Raw genomic sequence first — 15,583 nt, forward strand, 5'->3', positions numbered from 1 at the left:
ATGCTATTCATTGACTACAGCTCAGCATTCAACACCATAGTGCCCACGATGCTCATCACTAAGCTAAGGACCCTGGGACTAAACACCTCCCTCCAATTGGATCCTGGACTTCCTGACGGACCTCCCCCAGGTAGTAAGGGTAGGCAACAACACATCTGCCACGCTGATCCTCAATACCGGTTGTGCTCAGGGGTGCGTAATTCGTCCTCTCCTGTACTCCCTGTTCACCCACGACTGCCTGGCCAGCACGACTCCAACACCATCATTAAGTTTGCTAATGACACAACAGTGGTAGGCCTGATCATCGACAACGATGATACAGCCAATAGGGAGGAAGTCAGAGACCTGTCAGTGTAGTGCCAGGCCAACAACCTCTCCCTCAATGTGAGTAAGTGAGTAAGACAAAGGAGATGATCGTGGACTACAGGAAAAGGAGGGCCGAACAGGCCCCAATTTATATCGACGGGGCTGAAAGTTGAGAGTTGAAAGTTTCAAGCTCCTAGTGTCCACATCACCAACAAACTATTATGGTCCAAACACACGAAGACAGTCATGAAGAGGGCACGACAACACTTTTTACCCCTCAGGAGACTGAAACGCTACAGAGGGTAGTGCGTACGGCCCAACACATCACTGGGGCCAAGCTTCCTCCTATCAAGGACCTATATACCACGCAGTGTCAGAGGAAGGCCCAAAAAACTCCAGTCACCCAAGTCATTGACTGTTCTCTCTGCTACCGCACGGCAAACGGTACCGGAGTGCCAAGTCAAGATCCAAAAGGCTTCTTCCAAGCCATCAGAATGCTGAGCAATTAATCAAATGGCCACATGGACTATTTTATTTACTTTGACCCCCCCACCCCCTTTATTTTTACACTGCTGCTGTTTTTACACTGCTTGCTGTTAATAATCTATGCATAGTCACTTTACCCCTATCAACATGTACAAATTACCTCGACTAACCTGTACCCCCGCACATTTACTTGATACCTGGCCCCCTGTATATAGCCTTGTTAAGTAATTCTGCTGTGTTACTTTTCACTTTTACTTTATTCTATTTCTTGAACGGCTTGTAAGTAAGCATTTTACGGTAAGGTCTACACCTGTTGTATTCGGCGCACGTGACAAATAAAGTTTGATTTTATTTGAAGACCCTAACGAACTTCTACAGATGCACCATTGAGAGCATTCTGTCGGGCTGCATCACTGCCTGGTACGGTATCTGCTCTGCCCTCAACCATATGGCTCTCCAGAGGGTGGTGCAGGCAGCCCAACGTATCACTAGGGGCACCCTGCCTGCCCTCCAGGACATCTACAGCACCTGGTGTCAACGGAATTCCACGAAGATCATTAAGGGACCTCTGCCACTTAAGCCACGGACTGGTCAATTGGCTACTGTCCGACAGTGCAGGTGCATCAGAGCCAAGACCAAGAGACAAAAAACTGCTTCTATTACCAGGCCATCAGACTGTTGAACAGCCATCCCTAGCCGTCTACCAGGTGACGCACACTCATTCAAACAAAACACACACAAGCTATCACACATACACACACACATGTCATACTCACAAACACATGGACACACTCACACACAGCCAATGCTGCTGTCCCATGCTATGGAGACATTGAACCACTGGTCACTTCCCATTTCACACTGCGTATTTAAATACTGTATCCCCAACATAGCTTATTCTAATATTCCTACGACTGTGCATTGAATTTTATTTACAGTGTTTATACACGGCACATGTTTATTTATACACTGGATTCTTGACATAGCTTACTCTAATATATCTATTGCTGCATATATTATTTATTAACTGATCTTGTGTAGATCTTGTGTAAATTATCCCGGTGCACATACAAATAGATTGCATTTGATTACTGCTACAGTGATATTTGGGTTGTTAATCAGATTTGTCCCGCTGTTCTGTGATTATTTGTCTTCCCCCCCTTACATTTGAATTGTTTGACATTTTACTGCATTGTTAGGATCTAGTAACACAAGCATTTCACTGCACCCGCTAAACACCTGCTAAACTGTGTACGACCAATAAACTGATTTGATTTGGGGGTTTTTCAGATCCCCCTAAAGATACAGTTTGCAAGTCCATCTGAACCCTGATATTATGACATAACAACCATTCTGTGATCTGACTCCAAAAGCGAGCCACCGATGGACAGTACCAGAGAATATGCTCTATTGATTCTGCTTCCTGCTTTTCTTCACAAGGCTGACTTTTCAAAGCTCCATATTGAGCATTCATTTTGTAGTAAATATTTTATATAATAGCTTACATTTTATGTATCAGTTCATTGACCCGAGGCAAGGGTATAGGGACATCAAAGACCTGTTCCCAAATGACTTGAATTTTATGTGGCATTGCTGTCAAACCTTTCGACTTTCAGTGAAACTGAGAATTTTTTTAATTTATGCTAATCATTTTTAAACATTCATGTTTTTTAATGGGTGGCAGACAGTCTAATTATTTAATTTCTTCTTTAAGTAATTGCCTCTTCCAATTATTGTGGCAGAGCCGCAATGAGTTCTTATAATTTTGTAGTGTGCATACACCTCCATACACTGTTGTTAGTTACTTGTGTGACATAATTTAACCTAGCTAGTAGCTATGTTTCCATGTCAACATTTAGAACGTTTGCATAGAAAACAGATGAAACAATTGCCTGCTACAGTGCGTTTCCATCTAACTATTTGGTGTCGATAAAAACTGCTGGACGTAATGAAGTCACACCAACAAAAACAAATCTAATTTAGCCTGCAGTCCAAACATGTTGTTTTTACCCCCTCAAACCTCGCGCTAGCCACTTCCCTCGGTGGAATCTCCATCAAAACCGGATGCAGTTTGTTTGCCATCTTTAAGTGGAAGTCCAATTCACAAATGTTTCCCCCTCGGCCCTTGATTCACCTCAAGGGAGCTAGTGAAGGACTTTGATCACTTGTGAGGTTGATATGCTCCACAATTCAACGCAAACTGTAGTCACGTGCCACTGCTGAAAAAAAATCTGATTTTTTTTCTCACACTACCACATTGTACATGAGGATATAATGCATGGCTCTCTAGGAAATGAAGAGTTACCTAGCTACACTTCAGACCCTCACCCATAGTTTGCTCCCTATCCTCCCTCGGTGGGGTGAGTCAGACTGCTGGGATGGAACACGGAGAGCTTGGCGGTGTGGAATTAAGATCTTTGCAGTCAATCAGACTTGATTTATTTCCCAAATGAGCCACATATCCCACATCTCAACTTGTGATGGTAGAACACTGAAACCCTTCCTCTACTCCAGGAGACGTAGTAACACCAGGAATGATAAAAACTTGGCACAGGGGTTTGAATTTGAGTGATCTTTTAGAGATACGGAATCCTTTTTCAATTTTAAAAGGGGTGGAGGAATATGAGGTGATTTAAAAAGCTACCAGGTCTTTGAGATTCACTATAAATCCAGGTAGTTTGAGATTGAACGGCATACCATCCATATTTGGGAATACAGCTTGCACAGGACAGGCATGGCAGGTTCTTTGTGTCAGCCCGACAAAACGGTTCTCTTCTTTTAACTTATTTAACCGATCTATATCCTCTCACTCATATCGTAGCTCTCACACAGTCCAGCCCTTTGAACATTGAAATGACCCCAGGTCTGTACAGGGCCTGAAAGTAATACAACCGACTACAAAAGAAACCCATGAAAGATGAATTGATGCCTCTATCCATCTCCTTTGGGTTCCAGAAACAGAACTGGTACAGGGGAATCCTTGGAATCAACTTCGCATCCAGATGGTTTCGTTTGTCTTTCATCCCAGGCCTTGTTTTCATGGGAAAAAGCGGAATGTAGAACACCCCCTAACTTTGAAGCTTCAAGTTTTGTTTCAGTTTGTCAACTCATTTGACTGTCGGCAATCTGAAAGTGGGACACGAGCACACAGAGTAGATTTCTTAAACAGGTGATGTTTACCGTTGGTACTTTGCATTCTGATATCACTGTAATCATTTCAGATGGATGGAATCTAATGGGGCACAAGCACAGGCCTTTTAGTCAGAGCCCAAATTAAATGGTAGATTGAAGGGTCAATCATATTTGCGCCTGTTATCGTTCGCCTGCTCAGGTCACGGTCAGTCTTTTATCAGGCTGGTTATCTAATGGCAATACGACTCTGTGGCTTAACCTTGCAGTAGCAGCAACAAGAAGCAGCTCACTCATTTCCACTTTGATAAAAGCCCATTTCCATGGCCGACATCCCTGTTCCTCCCACGCCTTACTCCACGCCACAGCTGCTGCCATTAACACCATAACATATTACCCAACATAGACCATTAGCGTAGTAGAAAGCCAGGCACATTAGGCACGGCAGAGTTCATTTGTTGATTTGCCAACCCCTCCTACTCACCTTCTATCCGCACGTGACCTCGGGTGTCAATCATTAGGCAGGTACATTAATATCCCATGCAGCCAATCAGATTGTAACCTTTAAATCACCCCAAGCGTGCCCTGTCATTGAATCCACCAATAAAGTTGCTCAATATATACACCCCCCTCCCCCCTGACTCATGAATAAATAAGATGATGACCTTATCCTTGCCTCTGCCGACATTCCAACATTTTGTCTCTGTGCCAAAATGTGTTCCATCGTTCCGATTTCAGAGCAACCAAAACCACACTGTTGTCCTTGTCTATTCATAAAGGATGGGATAATGCAGTAAAATAAGACCTTAAAAATAAGACCCTAATGCAACTCTCACCTACACGGAACACAGATTCCTTCCTTGTAAATACAGAGGACAGAGAGAGAGGAAAAAAAGCAAAAGAGCTGGGCCAGCCTCCCCTTGGTGGGTGCTGACCACAGATTAGAGTTATTACTGTTATTTACAAGGGTTAAGTGGTGAGAGCCACACACCCACACTACGTCAACTCTGACCATACAGGTCAGGAGTCATTTTTGACATTATCAATCTGAGCTGTGAGGTGAAGGGAGTGTGTGTGTGTGTAGTCATAGCCATAGACACCATGGTCACTGATTATAGGTTCTACTGTGTGGTTCGAAGAGGAGCGACTGAACACTGTGTACTCTCTTTCTCTTTCTTTCTCTCTCTCTCTCTCTCTCTCTCTCTCTCTCTCTCTCTCTCTCTCTCTCTCTCTCTCTCTCTCTCTGGGCTCAGTGATTGTCGTTCGTTCTCAGAGGTGTGCAATAAACAGAGTCAGCCTGTAGATCCAGGTGAGGTGTGTGTGCTCTCGTGCATGAGTGTCTGTGTGTGCCTGCGTGTGTGCATGTGTGCGCACATCATTAATACGTGTCTGTCTGGGAACAAACCTACTTTTGCATGTAGCAAACCCCTGTGCTGTTTTTTCCTTGTCCCCTACAGCTCTTCCAGACAATGGGACGTGAGGCGGTCTCCCCAGGTGCCATTGGTAGACTAATGAGATGGCACCAGGCCTGTGTACGGCTCATTGGCCATATGCACATTACTGTGTGTAAGTATTTCTTCATCCCACTATAGCCGGCCATGCAGCAGATCGTCGACCTGTAGCTGAACATCGTGATGAATAGCAACAATACCCAAATTGACGGGATGCTGTGTGTGTCATTTATTAAGGCAACCCAATGTTAACAGTTACCAGACATTAGTCATAAAGCAATATCTCACAGTGTGGGGGGAAATGAAAAAAAAAAACTGAACCATTGGATGGTTCAACACTTTTTCCATAGTTTACTCTGGTAAAATAGTGACGTCGTAGCTACTGATGTGTCAAATGTTCAATCAGGGTATATTTCTCTGCAACTTTGAGTGAGGTGACCTACATACCCAACCTACTGCTTTTTGCTGCTGAATGGGAATTCTCTCTCTCTCGCTCGCTATATATATATATATATATATATATATAAGGCTCTGGACATTCCCATTCTATGACCAGTACAAGCCCAATTGAAAAGCTGATACACACTGCAACAGTTCCAAAGTCTGAATCGAATGAATTCAGAGTAAATGATTGTCATGGTGCCAAATACACTTTTGGTCTTACTTCAAGCACACAGGAGATGACACATTGTTTTGTATCATAAGATTAGTGTAATAATGTAATACAGTAATTCAATATAAATATGTGTGCGGTGGTTAATAACAAGGCTGGGGATCATATCAATCCGACTCAACAGATTCTCAGTGCGGCTTCCAAATGAATCAAAAGAAATGAGGTAAAAATCTCTCCCAGTACTATTCAACTTCACATGTCTCTAAATTTGAAGTTGGACTTCTCTCTTAATTACAGAACAGGAACTTGAAGCTGGATCCTTGGCCCAGTCGGCAGGGAAAGCGGGCCAGTGGGGAAGCGGTATGAGCGGAAAATTGGAACACAAGAGCAGGCGGTGGTTCAGCGCAGGACGCCCAGCGAGGCTTCGGGGAGGTAATTAATTAACAACAATAAAAAGGTCCAGACAGGGAACTCAAGGGGCCCCCCGTGCCTCCTCAGATCTCAGGCCAGGGGGGTGGAGGGCTGTGGTGGGCTTAAGTGGGACGAGGAGCGCACATCTGACTATCGCCCCCCTGACTCCTGCACTGTTGGAATCAAACATTTGATTAAGACCAATTGAAATACTGTCAGTGTTTTTAAATTAGGCATAATAGCATCTGGAAACCTCTGTGTTAGATGTCTTACTAATTCCAATACCCCATGATATTAAACCGCAGTCAACTCGTCTCTTTGGGTAACGTACAATGAGAAAGGACAAACACATGCACAACATGACTATGATATATTGTGGAAATGTATTGATTATGTAAATAAAACACATTACCTACATAGGTTGTTATTAAACCTATCTATGAAAAAATATTTTCAGAATAAAATCTAAGGAAATAAAATGAATGCGGAAAAAACTGAAATAATGGCAACAGGAAAAGGAAATAAAATAACTCATGATCTACAGCAATCCTTTATGGGGACCACAAAAAAATTGAAATAATTAGGATGGTTAATAAATGATAACAAACAACAGGTATACACTGAACAAAAATATAAATGCAACATGCAACAATTTCAAAGATTTTACTGAGTTACAGTTCAAATAAGGAAATCAGTAAATTGAAATAAATAAATGTTCCCTTAATTTATGGATTTCACATGACTGGGAATACAGATATGCATTTGTTGGTCACAGATACCTTATAAAAAAGTTAGGGGAGTGGATCATTAAACTAGTCAGTATTTGGTGTGACCACCATTTGCCTCATCCAGCACGACACATCTCCTTCGCACAGAGATGATCAGGCTGTTGGCTGTGGCCTGTGGAATATTGTCCCACTCCTCTTCAATGGCTGTGCGAAGTTGCTAGACATTGGTGGGAACTGGAACAAGCTGTTGTACAAATTGATCCAGAGCATCCCAAACATGCTCAATTGGTGACATGTCTGGTGAGTATGCAGACCATGGAAGAACTGGGACATTTTCAGCTTCAAGGAATTGAGAGCAGATCCTTGCGACATGACTCTAGCCACTTTAATAATGGAAAGACGTATGTAATAAATGTATCACTAGCCACTTCAAACAATGTCACTTTATATAATGTTTACATACCCTACATTACTCATATCATATGTATATACTGTACTGTATATACTGTACTATACCATCTACTGCATCTTGCCAATGCCGTTCGGCCATCACTCATTCATATATTTTTATGTACATATTCTTATTCATTCCTTTACATTCCTTAACATTCATTCCTTTACATTCATTCCTGTTGGGAAATTGTTAGGTTAGATTACTTGTTAGATATTACTGCATGGTCGGAAGTAGAAGCACAAGCATTTCGCTACACTCGCATTAACATCTGCTAACCATGTGTATGTGACAAATAAAATTAGATTTGATTTGGGCTGTGCATTAATGGCACGACAATGGGCCTCAGGATCTCGTCACGATATCTCTCTGCATTCAAATTTGCCATCGATAAAATGCAATTGTGTTTGTTGTCCGTAGCTTATGCCATAACCCCACCGCCACCATGGGGCAATCTGTTCACAACGTTGACATCAGCAAACCACTCGCCCACGCAACACCGTACACGCTGTCTGCCATCTGCCCGGTACAGTTGAAACCAAGATTCATCCGTGAAGAGGACACTTCTCCAGCATGCCAGTGGCCATCGAAGGGGAGCATTTGCCATCTGAAGTCGGTTCCGACGCCGAATTGCGGTCAGGTTAAGACCCTGGTGAGGACGATGAGCACGCAGATGAGCTTCCTTGAGATGGCATCTGAAAGTTTGTGCATAAATTCTTCGGTTGTGCAAACACAAAGTCTCATCAGCTGTCCGGGTGGCTAGTCTCAGACGATCCCACAGGTGAAGAAGCCGGATGTGGAGGTCCTGGGCAGGTATGATTAAGTGTGGTCTGTGGTTGTGAGGTCGGTTGGACGTACTGACAAATTCTCTAAAACGATGTTGGGGGCAGCTTGTGGTAGCAAAGTAAACATTAAATTATCTGGCAACAGCTCTAGTGGACATTCCTGCAGTCAGCACGGCATTTGCACAGTCCCTCAAAACTTGAGACATCTGTGGCATTGGGTTGTGTGACAAAACTGCACATTTTAGAGGGGCCTTTAATTGTCCCCCAGCACAAGGTGCACCTGTGTAATGATCAGGCTGTTTAATCAGCTTCGTGATATGCCACACCTGTCAAGTGGATGGATTATCTTGGCAAATGAGAAATGCTCACTAACAGATGTAAACAAATTTGTGCACAACATTTGTGTGTATGGAACATTTCCGGGATCTTTTATTTTCGGCTCACGAAACATGGGACCGACACTTTTCACGTTGCATCCATATTTTTTTTAATTCCGTGTATAACAATAACTTTATCCCATTACTCAAAATCTTGAAAGCAGATCTAATTAAATGGAACAATTTTCCAACAAATCTAACAGGTAGAATAAACCTCTTCAGAATGGCATGGCTCCCAAAGCTATTCAACTTCTTTTCAGTGACACCAATCACCTCACTGTTCTAAAAGCATAGAAACTGTGAATGACTTGGTAGAATTAAACATTTTTGGACTGACCAATGTGGACATTTTCAAATGCATGCAACTTTAAAGTTTTATGTCATGAAATGTGGCTCTAAAATCTTTTTGAGTCAGGAAATTCTATTTGAGTCAGGAAAGGACTCATATGATAGGTAAGATATACTACACATTGCAGACAGCCTATTCAACTGAAAATCTCGTAGAAAAAAAATAATATATAAACTATTGGAACCAAGACCTAAAAATAACTGATATCGAGTGTTGGAACATTTAACGAATTTACAGTAAACAAAAATGTAGGCTTAATCCAGTATAAACGAATGTACAGAACGTATTATACAAGAGACAACATTTACAAAGTGTAAAACAGTGACTCAATGATTCATGCCTTCTGAGAATGATATAATGTCCAAAATGTATGGGTGGGGTTAGAAAACTAGGTGTATAGTCACAATGTGTCAGTGATGTCATTTCTAGGCGAGAGTATCTTCGGCGTTATGCTTGACTCCCTGGTACTTGTTTAGTAACAGTATTTATCGTTCACTTTCATTTGTTAGTTCTTTGTCTGTTTTTCATTATGTGTTTGTTTTTGTCTACTTTTTGAGCTGTTGTTTTTGGTCCACTTTTAGGCCTACTAGAGTTGTGACTTTTACAATCTTGGCTTACTTGTGCTAGCTAATTGGCAGTTAGCCTACCTGAGTCTGGACTGCACTGCTGTGATCACCTCCAACTGCCTGGACTCTTCCTCTGATCGCTGGCCTCCTGGTTCCCTGACCCACCTCTGCATTATTGCCTTGGGCATTTATCTATTTTAGATTTCCCTTGCAATACCTCCCTTTGGAATACCTATCGGATTACCCTCTGACTCTTCCCGCCTCCCCCCTGCTTATTCGCTGGCTAGCTCTACGGCCTCTGCCCTGAATCGCTTCTCTCCCTTGCTCTCGCTCTGGTATCCCAGCCTCCTCTCTCTGGCATGGGCCCCAGCTGTCAATCTCATTGAGTTAGTCTTCAGATGTGTGTTTTGACTATGGGTTCTAGTGCTAGCTGGATTAATGTTGACAAGTTGGGGTCTGGCTTGCTGCTTTGTCGACCGTGGCGGTTTCTGTGAGGATTTATCTGACATTTTTGTGGATCTAAATTGCTATAATGCTACTGCCCAATGGCTCCTCTATGTTTGCGCTCTGCCCTGGGTTACTATCATTATCCCCTTCCTGTTTTCTCCAGACCAAATACTACTCCCCCCTTGATCTTCGTCACCTAAATAATAACTATTGGCTCTGGTACCTATCCCTGCCCTCTCATCATGCATCCTACATAGATGCCACTACCTGCATCGTGGATCACGTCGCAACAGGTCTGTCAACTATACTACTGGTCCAAACACACCAGGACAGTCGGGAAGATGGCACGACAACACCTATTCCCTCTCATGAAACTGAAAAGATTTGGTATGGGTCGCCAGATCCTCAAAAAGTTCTACAGGTGCACCATCGAGAGCATCCTAACTGGTTGCATCACCGCCTGGTATTAAGAAGGAAATTCCACTATTTAACAAGGCACACCTGTTAATTGAAATGCTTTCTAGGTGACTACCTCATGAAGCTGTTTGAGAGAATGCTAAGTGTGCAAAGCTGTAATCAAGGCAAATGGTGGCCCTCTCAAATATATGTTCATTTGTTTAATACCTTTTGGGTTACTACATGATACCACAGTGGTGGAAAAAGTACTCAATTGTCATACTTGAGTAAAAGTAAATGTTATACATTACATTCCTTATAATAAGCAGTGGTGGGTGTACTTTAGTATAAAAAGTAAAAGTATAAATTGTAAGAGCCGTAAATCCAAAAAGCAAATCAGACAGACCTATAATTTGGTTTGAGCTTTTCTGAAAGGCAACAAACATTCTTACAAGAAGAGCTCAGATAATAAAATGTGGATTCTCAAACAGGCAACACTTCTAAATACATCTCGTACAGACAAAATAGAATTATGCCTTAATAATGAAGGAATATAGCCAGTAAACTTAAGCACTTACAATCACGGTCACTTTGCTTAAGAAAAAACGTCATATAATAGAACCCTATACATAAAAATAAAAACATTTGAGCTCATCAAAAGTACACACAACCTCACTGTAGGAATATGAGGACATCGCCACTTTAATTTTTTTTTTTAACTAGGCAAGTCAGTTAAGAACAAATTCTTATTTACAATGACGGCCTACCAAAAGGCAAAAGACCTACTGCGGGGACGGGTGCTGGGATTAAAAATAAATAACATAAATATAGGACAAAACACACATCACGACAAGAGACAAAACACTACATAAAGAGAGACCTAGGACAACAACATAGCAAGGCAGCAACACATGACAACACAGCATGGTAGCAACACAACATGGTAGCAACACAACATGGTAGCAGCACAAAACATGGTACAAACATTATTGGGCACAGACAACAGCACAAAGGGAAAGAAGAAGGTAGAGAAGGTAGAGTCAATAATACATCACGCAACCAATGATGGGACAGTATTAGAAATCAGTGTGTCAGTCCTTTGTAACAAGGACACCTATAACTTGTGAATTTTAAACATAAATTAACAAAATGCATAAGCCATCCGTGTCCTTGGGCTTGCTAGCGTTAAGCTGTCATTACTTGAAGTTGAATTTACGGTTCATCTTCAGTAAAAAGCTGGTTTTCAAAGTTTCTGGAGTCCAGCCTTGCTCTCCTGGGGCTGTAAACAAATCCTGCAATCCTGAACAGCCTTTCACAGGCTACTGATGCAGGTAAGGGTGTGTTTAACCTCAGAGGCGGCTTACAGACTGCCGGGAAGGACTTGAGCAACTCCATATGATCAGCTGAACAGGCCAGGCGTCCGTACAGCTGTTTGGAGCTTTCTTGTGCTTGAGACGTTTTCATGGCAGAGAAGAAGTCCTCCTCATCTGATGAACTGGTGCCATCGCCTAGCTGCTGCAAGGGTTCTTCCAGGTGGTCCTTGATGTAGTCCATTCCTGAAATACAAGGGAGATGACAATATAAATCTTGCAGTTATGGGCCTACATTAATCCATCCCCCATCTCTATAAACCAAGCAACAGGGGTAAGTAAGTAGGTTACCCATTGGACTGAACCACAAAGTCACGAATGTAGTTTAAATGGTTGGTTCTCAAATCTACGAAGTGTCAAAATGTACACAGCTGTTGATGAATAATAAAATACTGTTAATTAACCACATGTTGTCTTACCCATTTTGATGGTGGCGTCATCCTTTGTCCACGTTGTTTTGAATTTGGGGAGAAGGATTGCAGCTGCCATCAGCTCAGGATCGTGACACGTGGCTGAAGTGCTTCTTCAGTCCCAGTTGTAGCACATCCACCAGAGGTTTACAGTACTTCAGGGACAACTTGATTCGGTCAAGTTTTGTGATCAGGAGGTTGGAAGTAGCCACCCCATCTGGTTTCAGCCTGCAGGATATTGATGGCCTTTGCGACTGGGCTCATGGTGGCAGCATACTCTGTGAGGAAGGCGGGTTCTGCTGGATTGAACCTATGAAAAAAAAAAAATATATATATATATATAAATAATAATACTGTGTTTCCTAACCATATACAAAGGGGACCATGAACCATTTCACCTGATTTAGCTACAGTAATCAATGGCTGGGTGAGTAGTTGACTAAATGGATCAATGATAGTGAATGGCTACAACATGTGAAACAGTTATAAGTCCCCAAGCAAAGGGTCAGGAAACACTGCAACAGATTTAGACAACATTCAAGACCTTGAATTATGACAAAATAATAAATAATCCATACTTACATTGGAACCTCGAAGTCTGTGCGGATAACTCTGACGACTGCCACTCCTCTGTCTTTGATGATCCTCAGGAGTCTTTCTACAGCCATGAACCAGGAGTTCCACCTTGTAGCATTCGGGGGCAGCAGCTGGAGGTAACAGGCATCTTCAACCGTTTCGGCTGCAAGTGTGGATCTTCTGCATTTGTTCCAAAGTCTTTGGCACTTGCCAAATGTTGAACGGGACCCTTTTTTGTAAGCCTCACTGAATGTTGCTTTCAGGGCATCGACTGTAGATACTAAGTTGAGTAGGCGGCAGGCAGCTGGTACTCAAAACCATCATCTTCATTCAGGATCGTTGCCACGTCAACAAACTCCACAAACTTCACAAACTTCCTGTACTGGCTGAGCTGCTTCAAAAACATGGAAAGCTTTCAAGAAGTTAGAGCCATTGTCTGTGGTTCTCACAATCTTAATCCGGATTTCAAACTCCAAATGGGTGTCATTTAGGGCACCTGCTAACACATCAAAGGTGTGCGATCTTCTCAACCGTTTACAGGCCAGGGCTGCTGAGCATTTGTTGAGACTGTTGGTGTTACAGTGGGCTGCAACACCAATGAAGCTCCGTCTTCTTGCAGACCAGCAGTCGGTGGTGGTGGCGATGTGGTCAACTCCTCTCATGGAGTCACCTTCTTCATTTCCTTGGAGGCTTCATCAATCCTGGAGCGCAGTGTGGGCCTTGATAAGATCTTCTTCAGATGGTGTACATGCTTTCTCTGAAATAAGAAGAAAAGGAAAAGAGACAGACAGTTACTTAGCTAGATACCTACTATCACCAAATACTTAAGGTATAGTATCCTAATTTTAAAGCTATAAACAACATTAGTTAAGTGAGAGTTTGTGACCACCATTTAATATTACAATGAGAAAAGAGTAATGGTAATTGATCTAGCTAGTAGGTTACGTGAATGACTTAAGTCTACAGTAATTAGCAAGGTAAGAACAACTTTATCAACTAACACAAGGAACAAAATGGCTAGCTGACTGGTAAAGCTAGACCGTGTGTTTAGAGAAAAAGGTATTTTGCTAGACTGACTAAAATGTGCCCAGATTCGGAAACTAACTTGATCAGTTAGCTTGATTGCTCGTGTCTGTTTAGTTAGATTGCGTTAGCTAACAAAGCGTCCGAATCTTTAGCAAGCTAAAGTAGGTAGCTACTAGCTAGTGAACTATTTAGGTATAGGATTAGCTAGCATCAAGTAACACTGCTTGTTGCATTAGCGAATGTGGGCTAGCCAGGTTAGCTAATGTTAGCCATCATGCTAATTAGCATGCTAATGTTATTCTAGCTAGCAAACCAACAGTAGATTTACCTTGTAGGTTCGACGGCGAGTTCTTGAACGCTAGTATTTCCTGAACTTTGGTAAACATAACACACATTCCATCCGGTAGGATGAATCCTTCATCCAGAGGAAATAAAACAACATTTATTTTAGATACAGCCAAGGTTGTTCGTCCTCATCAGGCGGTGGTGGAAGAGCGATGTCGGACATGATTGTGCGATTTCGGACATGCTTGGGCAAAGTGCCGCTGAGTGAATGACTGTTTTGCAAGTGACAGGCTCCCGGTGGGTGGGATTTACACGTTAGGACCCTTGGATTTGCCCAAATTGATGATGATTGGATTAGCTCTGCATGTCGTCGCCTGCTGCTTAGCAAAACAAGTACACCGATGAGTGTTTCGACTCGTCGATGTTGCTTGCATCTTTTTTCCAACATGATTCGTTTTTGTCTCCCAGCTTCAGATTCATTGGATTTTATAGCGAGTAACGGTGTCAGGGGAAATGTATCCGAGTAAAGTATACTTATTTTTTTACATTTTATGTAATGATGTAAAAGTCGACAGAAATATAAGTAGGACAGATACCCCCAAAAAACGTATTTGTTACTTTACACAACTGTGATTCCATGTGTTATTTCATAGTTTTGATGTCTTCACTATTATTCTACAATGTAGAAAATAGTACAAATAAAGAAAACCCTTGAATGAATAGGTGTGTCCAAACTTTTGACTGAGACTGTATATATATTATATACAGTGACCCTGTATCAAACTGTTCATTATATACCAGTTCATCTTATGGAGGAACACCAGCATGAATGCATTATACAGGGTGCAGTGCACAATGTACAATGGTCCTGGGACAGGCTGAGTGGAAGATCTTTCCTTCTCTCTGTCACAAGGTGCCAACGTTGACATCAGTGTGTGACTGGGAACAGATCATTATTATCCCCTCAGAGACAAAAAGAAGAGAGAGAGAGAGAAAGACAGAGAGAGAGAATGAGAGAGAGGTGAGGTTGATCTGACACAGAGACATGACACTGACTACTTGTTATTGATGTGGAGGCAGAATAATGTGTGTGAGAGAGCCAGCATAGAACATCCATACACTCCAGGATGCATCCCTGTCCTATGCTGCTGTCACTTTGTTGTCTCTCAACTTCTCAAACTGAGACTGAACGCATCCATATCCCTGCTCAAGATTTAGAGCCAGAACACAGCTTATATCCCACTCATTGCAGAATAAACTGTATATACAGTTTATGCAATGTAACTATTGAAACGCATCAAATCAAATTTGATTTGTCACATGCACCAAATACAACAGGTACAACAGGTACAACACGTTACGGTGAAATGCTTACTTAACCAACAATGCAGTGTTAAGAAAGTATTTACTAAAATAAACGG

At 42.2% G+C, this 15,583-nt stretch overlaps 1 long non-coding RNA gene across 1 annotated transcript; it reads right to left on the reverse strand.

Annotated features, from left to right (window-relative positions):
• Positions 1–11,560: 11,560 nt before the first annotated feature.
• Positions 11,561–14,404, reverse strand: LOC110532016. Its single transcript, XR_002474794.2, has 4 exons — positions 14,206–14,404; positions 12,858–13,608; positions 12,285–12,585; positions 11,561–12,051 (listed from the first exon to the last, which is right to left on the reverse strand). It is a non-coding gene; the product is annotated as an uncharacterized LOC110532016 (long non-coding RNA).
• Positions 14,405–15,583: the final 1,179 nt, after the last annotated feature.

The sequence above is a fragment of the Oncorhynchus mykiss genome, chromosome 9 (assembly GCF_013265735.2).
Source record: "Oncorhynchus mykiss isolate Arlee chromosome 9, USDA_OmykA_1.1, whole genome shotgun sequence".
Classification (NCBI taxonomy): domain Eukaryota; kingdom Metazoa; phylum Chordata; class Actinopteri; order Salmoniformes; family Salmonidae; genus Oncorhynchus; species Oncorhynchus mykiss.